At 37.5% G+C, this 12,944-nt stretch overlaps 1 pseudogene; it reads left to right on the forward strand.

Annotated features, from left to right (window-relative positions):
• Positions 1 to 2,541: 2,541 nt before the first annotated feature.
• On the forward strand, positions 2,542 to 4,927 carry LOC100942236 (annotated as a pseudogene).
• Positions 4,928 to 12,944: the final 8,017 nt, after the last annotated feature.

Below are 12,944 nucleotides of genomic sequence, written 5' to 3' on the forward strand. Positions count from 1 at the left end.
GAACCCTCTAACTTCCAGGTCCTAGGAAGTTTATTTCAACATTTTGTTTCTAAGCTGTTGGATCAACTGTTCCCTTCCTCCTTGTTAACTCACAGGACCTCGTCCCCTCCCCTGGCTGTATCATCCATCTTGGCTGTCATGGGGAGAGGCACATCTCACAGATAAGCCCGGCCATAAACTGGGGCTCACCAGCACCTGTGCTGCTCTCACCACCCACCCCTTTCCCATGTCAGCTGAGGCTCTCTCACCAAATTGTGGGCCTCTTCATTACCCACCCAGGCTGGGTAATGTCCATTGTCCCCTTCTCCAGGGAGTAAGGTGAAGCTCTCCTTCTTGTGGCTATTTCTTAGGAGGTATCCTGAAGCAGACCTAGGTGCTTTCTTGGCAATCTACAGCTTTTTATTTTGTCATTCAGCCATGCATTGGTTTCATAGGACTGCTATAATAAATTACCACAAACTGGGTGACTTATAGCACCAGAAAATTTTTTCTTTGCAGTTCTAGAGACAGAATCCTCAAATTGCGGTCTTCTTGGGGCTGTGCTCCCTCCAAAGTCTCTAGGGAAGAATCTCACCTTATTGGTTCCAGTTCTGGTGGTTCTTATCTCTGCTTTCATCTTTATACAGCCTATCCTCTTCACTATGAGTCTCTCCCCTGTGTCTCTTATAAAAACAAACATTGAATTGAATTATCTTATGATTTTCATAAAATTGTTTGAGAAAAAGATGGGGAAAATGTAATTTTTTATTTCATCTCTGATTTCACTCAGTCTAACCAATGACTTCACCCTTCTCTTTCTGTCCTCACTGCCACATTAAGAGAAAAGCTTAGGGGTGCATCAGATGATGATTTAGGATCAACAGATAGGACCACAAAACCAGGTAGCATAGCCTTAGGTCAGAGGAGTTTGTTCAAGTAGGAGAGAAGGATTAAGTAGGGTTGGATCTCATCACCTGTTGTGTTATACTTGGATTATGGTTGATATTTACTTGGGATACGCAGAACATGGAAGTTCAGGGTCAGCCTGGATCTAAGAGAAATAGAACTTGGAGTAGAACTGATGTACAATTAGAACACCCTCCTCAATTCAGAAGCAGAAACATGAATGAAGTGGAGATGCCACAGAAGCAAGGACACCCTGGCCTTGGCTTCAACTGGTCTAATCTCCCTCCCTGTGTTTAAGCTGCATGTATATGCAGTGTTTGTAGTGCTGGGTGCTAGTGCTGACTCATAGTGGCTCATAAATTTTTGAGAAATCTGTAAGCCAGTTAAACATCATTATTAAAAATAAGTTTATATAAGATTGCAATTAAATTATATTAAAAGCAAAGGTAATAAATACTGGAAAATTATTTCCTAATTATTTCTTTATCATTTATCAGTTCATTATTATTAAGATAACATCTCTAAAGGCCCAGGATTTATTTGATTTCACCAGTGTGGGCTCTATATCATATGACACAGGAAAACAGAACTAATTCCCACATCTCTTAAGGAGAGAATTCGGAAGCCAAGGATATTTTGAATAGATATATTAAAATTTACCTATAATTTTCCCCTTCAATGTACTGCTGGAGTTTTTGCTTGAATCTAATATCCAAACTATCTTTTTGGCTATGTATATCATGAGAAAGATACATTGAGGGACAAGGAACAGAATGAAGGGAGTGGGGATGGGAAAGCAAGTCTTGCCTCTCAGATGACAAGTCCTAGTCCTCCCATGCTCCCTTGGCCCTTCTCAAGCAGGTGATCAGGCATGTAGCTCCTCTTCTAATTTGTCTTTGGCAAGAAAATCTTAACTCAGAAGCCTGTTCCTAACAAATTAGGTTAGATGTTATTTTAAATATGTCAAGTACAATTCATTTCCACCTGAGGGAAATCAACCTACTTCTTCAGAGCAAGTTATGCTTTTTGCAGAGTTACCTAATTAAACTATCACAAGACAGAACACTAACTGGGATCCTCATTAGGTAGCAGATAGAACGTACTTTGGGTCATATTTCTCATTATTGTTCTTACCTGCATCATCAAGCTAAACTGTAAAAGAGCATAAGTGTCTAACAGAGCAGATGCTATTAGTTGTGAGCTCAAAACCCTATCTGCAACTCTCCCTTGCTGCCCAAGTCATGATTGTATTTGAGTGTTCACCTTCCTTCACTTGGCAATGTGCCTCGGAATGTGAGCCCATCTTCTACCTAGAAGTAAATCTTAACTCTTCCAAGTGTAGCATAATAATTCCATTCCCCTTGCTAGTGGTCGGTTAAAGCCTGGTCTGCGACACAGTTATGGGCAGTGAGAGATCTAAGCACAGACACCTAGAAAGGGTTTCCTTGCGCCACATGCGCAGGAGCGCAAGCTGGTGTCTCAGCCATTTACCATGAAACTGGTGGGACATGTTTGAAAGAAATGAAATCCAGAAAAGTTTACATCCAAAGAGCGATGGGGAAGGACTGAAACCAATGAAGCAAGAATTCACTACACCTTCATCTGTATGACACCAAAATGCAAACTTTCCAACCTGTCAGTTGTAAAAATGCATCCATGCAACGCTCCTCCTGCAAAGGTGGTGCCCCATCTCCAGGTGCTTATGATGTTAAAAGTCAGAAGCATTGAAAGGACCAGCACTCTTTCAGAAATCAGATTTAAAAAACAGAAAGACTCTCAAGAAAAGTCTAATGTTGACAAAGATGCTACCTTGACTGCTTCAGCTAGAGAAGTTAAGACTTTGGAATTAAAGAAGGAATCTCGAAAGAATGATAAAGATTTGAAGGTTCCTAGAAAAAGCGATTCATGTTCTTGTGCAGGAACATGGTGCTCAGGAGGAGAAAATCTGGTGCCTGCAAACAGAGTTGGATAAATTGGAAGCCAAGCTTCATGTCTCCATAAGGCAAAAAAGTCACTCTGTGCAAGTAATGCTTCATTGGAAAAACAGCTAATTGAATTGACAAAAAGACTAATGAGCTACTAAAATCTAAGTTTTTCGAAAATGCTAACCAGAAGAATTTGAAAATTCTAAGCCTGGAGTTGATGAAACTTAGAAACAAAGATGAAGAATCTGACAGCTAAGCAAGGAGGCCTGAGGTGAAGCTGCAGGTCACCCAGAAGAACCTCCAAGAGTCTCAGGAGAAAACAGCCCAACTGGAGAAACTTGTTTCCACAGAGAAAGACGGGATTGATGAAAAATCTGAAACACAAAAACTCTTAGCATACGTCGAAGAAATTAGTTGCGCATCAGATCAAGTGGAAAAATACAAGCTAGATATTGCCCAATTAGAAGAAAATCTGAAAGAGTAGAATGATGAAATGTTAGGCCTTCAGCATTCTCTTCAACCCAAAACATTGGGTTATCTAAACATGTTGAAGACCTGAGTGCTCAAAGTCAGCTGCTTGAAAAAGAAACAGAAGACCTTGTCAGTAGGAACAGAGAACTGGATGAAAATCTAAATACTGAGATACAAAACTTAAAAGAGAAGTTTATTCTTGAAAAAGAAGAATATGAAAAGCTTCAACAAAAAGAATTACAAAGTGAGTCACTTCTGTAACAAGAGAAGGAATTATCTTCTAGTCTTCAGCAGAAGCTATGGTCTTTTCAAGAGGAAATGATTAAAGAGAAGAATCTATTTGAGGAAGAATTAAACACTGGATGAGCTTGACAAATTACAGCAAAGGAGGAAGAAGCCGAAAGGCTGGTGGAGCAGTTGGACGAAGAAACAAAATTTAGAGCTGAAGGACTCAAACTCCTAGAAGAAAAGCTGAACTGGACAATGCTGCTAATGCTCAGGCCACCCTGGTTTGACAAGAAAAGTGTAATAGCACGGTACAAAACTTTGGGGATGTTACTGCTCAGTTTGAAAGGTACAAAGCATTAGCAGCTGCTGAGATAGACAATCTGAAGCTGGAAAACTCATCACTACTGGAAAAAGTGGCCAAGACCGAGAAAAGTTCAGAGGAGCTTCAACATCAGATGTTAGGGACTGAGAGTGCAAATCAGTACGCAAGGGTGCTTCTAGACCTGCAGACCAGGTCGGCACTTAAAGAAGCAGAAGTTCAAGAAATCAGTTTCTCCTCTTAAAAAAATAACTGATTTGCAAAACCAACTTAAGCAACAAGAGGAGGACGTTAAGAAACATCTGGAAGATGAAGCAGCAAGAAAATCTGGAGAAGAAAATTCAGTGGCAGGCTCCACGCCTGTAGCACAAGGGTTACGGCATCAGCCACACACACTGAGGCTGGTGGGTTCACTGGCGGGTTCGAACTTGGCCTGGACCAGCTAAACAACAATGACAACTGCAACAAAAAAAATAACCAGGTTGTTGTGGTGGGCACCTGTAATCCCAGCTACTCGGAAGGCTGAGGCAAGAGAATCACTTCCGCCCACGAGTTTGAGATTACTGTGAGCTGTGATGTTACAGCACTCTACCAAGGGTGACTGAGTGAGACTCTGTCTCAAAAGAAAAAAGAAAGAAAATACAGTGGCAGAATTAACTGAAGAAATGAGTCAGTGGCATCTCCTTTATGAAGAACCATATAAAAACACAAAACCTGTGCCGCTACACTGGATGCATTTGAAGCCGAGAAATAGGCATTTTTGAATGAACATGGTACCGCTCAGGAACAGCTAAATAAGAGATTCATATGCCAAATTATTGGGTCATCAGAATTTAAGCAAAAAAATCAAGCATGTTGTAAAGTTGAAAGACGAAAATAGCCAACTCAAATCGGAGGTGTTGAAACTCCGCTCTCGGCTTCCTAAAAAGAAACAAAGTGAGGCAAAACTTCAGGAAGAATTGAATAAAGTTCTGGGTATCAAACACTTTGATCCTTCAAAGGCTTTTCAGCATGAAAGTAAAGAAAATTTTGTCCTCAAAACCCCTTAAAAGAAGGCAACACAAACTGTTGCTAAGCTCCCGTGGAGTGTCAAGAATGATGAAAGGAAACATCTGGAAACCTGTTGAAAATTATTTTATTCTTGTTATCATTATTGATGTTGTTGTTTTTGTTCTGTTTGTTGTGGGTTTTTCATAATATATTTGACTGCCTGTCCTTAGGTATATGAAAGGAAATTCAATATTTTTTACCAAAAATAAAAAAATAAAGGGTTTCCTCATGGATGAAAAGAAGTGTGCCAGGAAAGATGGTCCCTCTCTGCTTTCCTGAACATTCTCATTTCTTCATGAGATCCTTGTACTGCAGCAGCTATCTTGTGACCATGACAGGAGGCATGAAGGCAAGATGATAAACGGAGAGTATCTGAGCTGCTCAATTATCCCTCTCTGGAGCTGCCCTATCCCAGGTTTCTCATCACTTTAAATAACAAACACCTTCATTGTTCATATAAATAGTTCTCAATATATTGTCCACATATCATAAGCAGCAACATCACCTGAAGGCTTTCCAGACATACAAAACCTCAGGTGCCACTTCAGAGTCAGAGCCTATGGAGAAGGGACCCAGGAATCTACGACATAGCAAGCCCTTCTGTGCTTTTGATGCACGTTCAAGTTTGAGAACCATTGATTTTAGGACATTGTGTAACACCTGACCACAAGGCTTTGAATCTATTTGATAGAAAATAATCTAAAAATTTGTCATTGCCTAATAGAAATTATCACAGTATGTTGTTTGCGTGACCAATAAGAACTAGCCCCCAAATTTCAGCTAACGACTGGTAACCATGATCAGATCACTTACCATCTCTTGGCACCAGCTGTATTTATTATACAAGGTGCTGGTAGGTCCTAGGCTCTATAGGGAAAATGCCAGCATCCAGCACTACAGACCAATGGCATATGTGTCAGTTAGCTCATTTGGCGCTTGTATGTTTTCTTTCATGGCTGGACACTAAAATGTTCTATTCCATCTACTATGATGATCTAAACCACCAATTATGTGATGAGAGGTAAAAATTACTAAAATATTTTGTTCTCATTCACTTCAGGAAGATGAAATGAAAAGCTGACATGCATTTTAAAGAAAATTTCAGGCAAAGGACTGGGAAAAGAATGTATGCAATTCTCATAATCAAAATGCCAAGCTTAGACATATAGGCTTTCAAAATATAGGATATATGTGAGGATATGGAATTCAGCATATTTAACTACACATGATATATTAAAGTAACATGGGAATCCCTTTTTTTTGGTTATAAATGGGTCAATGCCCTATAAAGTATGCTAGTAAAGTTGATATGTACCTGAAGAAAAATGAGATAATAGATACAACTTAGATGTGAATTGAGCTTTTTTCTCTTTCCATGATGATTTTACATTCTAATCACCACTATAGTTAACCATGAACCAAAACACTTAATTATGAAAAATCACAAGTATCTGGCACAGAATAATAATCAATAAATGAGGACACGCAGCTACATTCACCAAAGTGTACAAATTGGTGATTTGATGTCTACCAGGAAGAAAAGAAGCTTGAGGCAGGACCTCAGCTGTAGACAAACATAACTTTTGCTATACCTGCTTTTGAGTCATTCTATTTTAATCAATATAATTGCGACATTGCTCTCATATAAGCCATGTTGAGTGATCTATTTTCTCTTCCAGATCGCCTTTCCTACTCAACGTTGTTTCTAAGAGTAGTTTAATAATCCATTCATCTTCACTCAGATCCAGGCAGAATTAGCAGTCAGTGCAGTTTATAAGGAGGCTTCAGAGTTAAACCACTGGGTTTCCCAACTCATGGGGCAGTATGAGATAATATATGTAAATGCTTAGGACAGTACCTGGTACAATAAGTGCACAATTCATGTTAACTTTTTTTTTTTTTTTTGAGACAGAGCCTCAAGCTGTTGCTGTGGGTAGAGTGCTGTGGTGTCATAGCTCACAGCAACATCCAACTCCTGGGCTTAAGTGATTCTCTTGCCTCAGCCTCCCAAGTAGCTGGGACTACAGGCACCCGCCACAGAGCTATTTTTTGGTTAGTTGTCGTTGTTTGGCAGGCCCAGCTGGATTCGAACCTGTCAGCTCTGGTGTATGTGGCTGGTACCTTAGCCACTTGAGCTATAGGCAATGAGCCTCATGTTAACTCTTAATAGTATTAGGGAGTAGTTTTAATATCTCTCTCCTCATGAGAGAGTATAGAAATTAGCAGAAGATCTTTTTCAAACTATAATCCATTCAAAACTGAACAATCAATTTCTCAAGAATTCTGAGAAATGCAAGTGGAACACAGAAGTATCCTTTTCCCCAAATCCCCAAACACCCACACACACCTTTCCCCTTGCAAATCGTTATCACACTGAGCTTCTATTGCCAGTGTTTCCTGTCATAGGAGAGAATATGAATTAGGGTTTAAGCTTCCTTAGGTCATGATTTTGCTTTATTTACTATTTACCCTTAGCACTTAGCAGAGCATTTGAAAAATTAGAACTTACTGCATGAATGAATGAGACATACTGTGAATGGCCAATAGCCCATAACTTGGGCTTCAGACTATTCCAGAGGTTTTTTTGTTTGTTTTTTGGTTTTGCTATGGAAAAAAAAAAAATGCCTTCTATAATTATTTTCTTTCAGTAGTCCTTCCTTGAGACATAATCCTGAAAGTAGTGTTACCAGGAAAAACTGTCATCTTTATGATTCTTACCTCATATTTACCAAATTACTATCTCCAACTATTGAGTCCACTGGCAGTGGAAGAATACTTTCATTCTGCCAACTTAACACATGCTTGGGACTATAATTTCCAAGTTGACTTCTGGGGCAAGTGGGATTTCTGAGATTGTCTCAGAATTGGTATGGCACAATCAGGGTAATTTGTTGGTAAATTTAGTTACCTTGTAGCCATTTGAAACTTAAATTTCTTCTATTGCTACCAATGCTAGACATTTATTAAAGATGTCCACATATCCACCTAAAGCATATGGACACTGGATTGGAAAAATAAGCATTACATATACTAAAGTGGGAGACTGGAATATAAGTAGACATTTGTTTCTATGACTGTTGTAACAAATTACAACAAAATGAGTGGCTTACAACCGAAACATGTCACAGTTTTGGATGTGAGAAGTTTGAATTCAAGGTATCATCAGGCCACACTGGCTCTGAAGGCCCCAGGTAACAATCTTTCCCTGCTTCTCCTGGCTCCAGGCCTCCCGTGGGTTGCGACTGCATAACTACAATTTCTGCCTCCATTGTCACATGGCTCTCTCCTCTGTATTTCTCTCCTAGATACACTCGTCACTGGATTTAGGACCCACCTGGATAATCCAGTATGATCTAATTAAAGAGTCTTAACTTTGTTACATCTACAAAAACCCTTTTCTCAAATAATGTCACATTCACAGGTTCCAGGGATTAGGCTATATTTTCTGGGGGGGACCACCATGCAATCCACTACAGTGTGGATGAATGTTAAAGGCAAAAACCAAAATAGAATAAAATGGACTCTGCATGGACCTGCATGTGAACAGAGAATGTGCTGAATTCCATTCCAGGCAACTAAGCTGTAAAGGGGGAAAAAATGAGGGAAAACAGTATACACAGCATGTATATATTACATAGGGGGTGCCAAAAATGTACACACATTTTAAGAAATAAACTGTATTAAATTTGTAATGCTCAATGTATACCAATAACAAAAGGTGAATATAAGTCACATTGGGCACTCTTATAATTTCAGAAATCAAACCTGACTTGAATATTACCAACGTAATACAGTTTTTTCCTTTCTTAAAATGTATATACATTTTTTGGCATCCTGTGTATGTGTATATATACACACTATATGTGTGTCTATGTGTGTGTGTGTATCACTTCTGCCTAGTCTAACAGAGATGGTCCTAATGCTTTTTACATAATATGCAAATAAATTATATCTGAGCGATATCTTAATCTAGAAGTCATATAAGGCTCCATAAGATCTTCAGCACAAATTTTAATTTTGAACTCTCCCTGAAGAAAAAAGGTTGCGTTAACCTGATTTGGAAAATATTCTAAAAGGATATGATTTATAAAAAATATTATAGACTAACATTTAAAGTTTGTCATTTATTAAGATATTCAGCCATAAAAAAATATGGATCTGGTATCTTTTGTCACAACCTGGATGGAATTGTGGTCTATTCCCCTGAGTATCACAAGAACGGAAAAAGCAAACACTACATGTACTCAATACTACATTGGAACTAGTTGATCAACACTTTTGTGCTCATGTAGAAGCAAACTCAATGAAATCCAAGGATGAGTGAGGGCAGAAGACAGTAAATTCATACCTATCGTGTACATAGCACAAGTACATCACACGCTTTCTGAGTGAAGGACACACTTCTAATTTTGACTTAAAGTATACAAAAGCAAACTACATAACCAAAATGTATGTAACCCCATCATATTCTGAAATAAATACAAAAAGATTATCTCTCAGATAATCCTCCCACCCTCCCCAAAGCTCTGCTTTGTGATCCTGGGGCCGGAAACCTGTACTCAACATTGGTCTTTGTTAAGCTCCCTCAGCAGGAGACTAGAAAGCTGGCATTTGGTCCTTCCTGTTTGCCTGTGGGTCCTGTCCACATCACCTCATTGAGAGCCCTTTCACTCTGGTGATGGTTACTGCTTACAGTCTACAGTCCCTCCACCCTTGCATTTCAGAGCCAGCATCACTATGCTCCCTGAGAGGTACTGGCACTCCTGCGTTCCTCCCTCCTCAGACCTTTAAGGCTCAGCTTAGGGGTGCAAGTGATGAGAACATCTGCCCGCAGTTCCTGTCCCTAGCTTACTTTCAGAACTCACTCGAATTCTTTCAGTTCTCCAAATGTTTAACCAATTATTTATATTAAATTGTACCTGTTAAAATAATTGATGTTGTCTCTGTTTGCAAGATAGGACACTGATTAAACCAGCAATGAATAGTTCTTGCATTCATTTGTTCCATAAATAATTTATGGAGGCCTTTTGTGTGTCTGTAACAGCACAGTCCCCATATATACCCAGGTGAAAACAATAGTGCATGACCGGAAAGCCTCCTGGTAGCCTGGGTGAAATGCTGCTGCTCTCTCTGTCAAAGATCAAAGGTCTAAAGTATTCTTTTCTATCACTTCAATTATTTTCCTTTCTCTGCTTCAAAATAGTCTCAAAATAGAGTAACATACTATCGACCACAACTGTACTCTAGCTTTATCTGTATTACTTTAGTTGATATTATTAAGCCTTTTTGCTTTAAACCTAAAAATTCAATTTGTTAGCTCATTTATCATCTTCTTTTTCCTACTATATGGAAAGCAATGCTTTCCACAGACATCTCTGCATATCTCCAATTCTGTGGTCAAACTTCTCCAAAGACACCTAACTGGATGCCACAATCAATCACTGCATTGAAACCAGTGCTTCAGATCTAAGCCCAGCTCTCAAACCATTACTTCTCAGGAACTATGGGCTATTGCTAGAAGATAAATTAAATTGGTGTCAATTATTCCCATTCCCAAGTTAGGCACATTTTAGAAATTCTGTTATTAAAGTTAAGGCTGAGATGGTATCAGAAATAATTTTTATTCACTTATTTAAAGGATGATAGGATATCTGCAAATCAACTGTAGAATAAAAATATTATAGAACAGAGTCAGGACTTCCAGAATGACAGCATAAGGAGCTAAGTGGAGATTCTCCTCAGAAAAATAATTTAACTGGTGAAAATTACTTTAAAAAATTTCATTTGAAGTCTGTGGAATTTTCCTAAGGGATTACATCAAACAGAGAAGCACTTCTTCACAAAAATCCACTGAATCTTGGTAAGAATAATGAGAGTGTGTGGCATTTAAGCTGACTCAGTCCCTTAGATAACCTCCCCACTGGGCTCTGTTACAGTTCTTTTCCTCAGGCACTCTACCCCACATAGAGACACTCAACAAGAAGGTGGATTCATTTAGCCAAATTACTAAACAAACAAATGACCAAGCAAATAAAACAGTTCACTCTGGGGAAATTAGAATCCCAAGTTACTAGGATGTATTACATAAATGTCCAGTTTTTAACCAAAAATCATAAGACACAAAAAGAAAAGCATAACCCATACACAAGACAAAAAGAAGCAGGCAATACAAAGTGCCTTGGATGTGCTCCAGATTAGCAAAGACTTTTATAAAAACAATTACAAAGATGTTCAAATAACGAAACAGAACCATTTTTTAAAAAGAAAAGAAACATATCATGACAATTTCTCATCATATTTTTGAGAACTTCCAAATACTAAGAAATATAAGTGAAACTGAGAGAACTGGGAGAATATATCATTAAAAAATAATTGGAGGGCCACGCCTGTGGTTCAAAGGAGTAGGGCACTGGCCCCATTTGCCTGAGGTGGTGGGTTCAAACCCAGCCCTGGCCAAAAACTGCAAAAAAAAAATAATAATTGGAGGCATAAGTGTCCCTCCTTCAGTAATGAAGAGAACAAGGAAACAGAATACCAACCAAAAATATTAAAGAATTGAACAATGTTATACATCAATTAGACCCGAAAGACATCTGTAAAACAATCTAGTCAACAACAGAATAACTATCTTTCTTGAGTATACATGGAACAATAAAAGTAGTGCTCAGAGAAAAATTTATACTTTTTGTATAAAAAAAAAATATGTGAAATCACTAGTTTAACCGCCTCCTTTAAGAATATGGAGGAAAAAAAAAGAAAGAAGACAACCTAAGCTAGCAGAAAGGAAGAAATGATAATGATTATAACAGAAATATAAGAAATAGAAAAATCAGTGAAACCAGAAGTTTGGCCTTTTAAGAAAATCAACAAAATTGACAAATCTCTAAGCAGAATGACAGAGAAAGAGAAAAGATTCAAGTAACTAAATTCGGAGGGAAAGAAAAGATATTAATACTAAACTTAGAAAAATAAAAACTGTTGTAAGCATATACAATATACTCTAAAAACCTTATGTCAGCACATTTGGTATACTATAAGAAATAGAAAAATTTCTAGAAATATAAAAATTGCCAAAACTCAAAAATTAGAGCTATAAGTAAAAAGATAAAATTGGAATCAAAACACTTCCAACTGATATCACTGATGAATTCTACCAAGTGTTTGAAGGAGACTTGGCACTAATTCTTCACAATCTCTTCTACAAGTGAAAGGAAAGGGATTGCTTCCAATTCATTCTATCAGCTATCACAGAATTACCTGGAACACATTGAATCATAGAATTCACTATCTAATACCAACTATATCAGGACAATATATGCCAAATATATTAACACCTTGATACAAAAACATCACAAGAAAAGAAAATCATATATCACTATCTTCTAGGAATATAAATGCAAAATTTTCAACAAATGTCATTAAATAAAATCCAACAACATATCAAAAGGATTATATGCCATTAACAGATAACACTTATCCCAGAAATATTATGTTAGCATTTCAATTAAGATAGCATCCCACATTAATACACTGGAAAACAAAAATCATAGAATTATGTCAATAGATGTAAAATCCTACATTCTTTCATAATGTAAGACTCAATAAACTAGAAATAAAATGGAGCATCTTCAACTTAATAATCTATAAAAACTCACTGCAAACATCATACTTACTGGTAAAAACCTGAATGCTTTGCCCCTAAAATCAGGAGTAAGACAAAGATGTTCTTTCTTGCTATTTGTATTCAACTTGGTACTGGAAGTTCTAGCCAGAACAGTTAGGTAAGCAAATGGGGGAAAAGGGGGCTTACAGATTGGAAAGGAAGAATAAAAACTGTTTCATATCTCTAATTTTGGATAATTTTATATACGAAAAATCTTTATATGTAGTAAGATAAATCTATTAAAAATTAGAATGAGTTTGGCAAGGTTTCAAGACACAAGAATAATATAAAAAATAGTGTATATAATAGCAGTTAACGTTTCAAAAATATAGTTAGAAAAATAATTACATTTGTGATAGCATTAAAAAGAATAAAATAGATATACATTTAACAAAATAAGTGT

The sequence above is a fragment of the Otolemur garnettii genome, unplaced genomic scaffold, assembly GCF_000181295.1.
Source record: "Otolemur garnettii isolate 467f Iridium unplaced genomic scaffold, OtoGar3 scaffold00002, whole genome shotgun sequence".
NCBI lineage: Eukaryota > Metazoa > Chordata > Mammalia > Primates > Galagidae > Otolemur > Otolemur garnettii.